Raw genomic sequence first — 501 nt, 5'->3', positions numbered from 1 at the left:
GGGGTATGCTATTTTAAGTTTAGGGATTATTTTTTTTGGATAGCGGGAAATTTTGTGGTTACGCAAAAAGATAATTTTTAAATTTTATTCTAAAAAGGTCCCCACCACCAGTACTTTATTTTTCCAAGGGGGACTCTTACACTGCTACTACATCGCCGTTTTTTCCTTATCATAGTCATATCTTGCTTTCATCATTTCTAATTTTTAAAAATTGTAATTCTCGTTTTTCTCCGCATTGTTACCCAACAGCTTTCCCCCTCTTTGAAATCTCAGAGAGAAATTAACGACGCAGGATTCTTTAAGGAAGCGAGGGTGTCAAGGCTTCTCTTTTTCTCATGAATTCTTAAGACGATTTTTAAACTGAGACAAAGGGGATAAAACTTACACTATGAAAAATCCGTCTCCTATCCCCAAAAATTTTCTAACGTTGGATCATTTTTACAAGGTCGTTTGATTTGGATGGAGAATAATTTTTTAAAATCTTATATTTTATAAGTGGAA

The sequence above is a fragment of the Penaeus monodon genome, chromosome 23 (assembly GCF_015228065.2).
Source record: "Penaeus monodon isolate SGIC_2016 chromosome 23, NSTDA_Pmon_1, whole genome shotgun sequence".
NCBI lineage: Eukaryota > Metazoa > Arthropoda > Malacostraca > Decapoda > Penaeidae > Penaeus > Penaeus monodon.
This window is presented reverse-complemented; position numbering follows the sequence as displayed.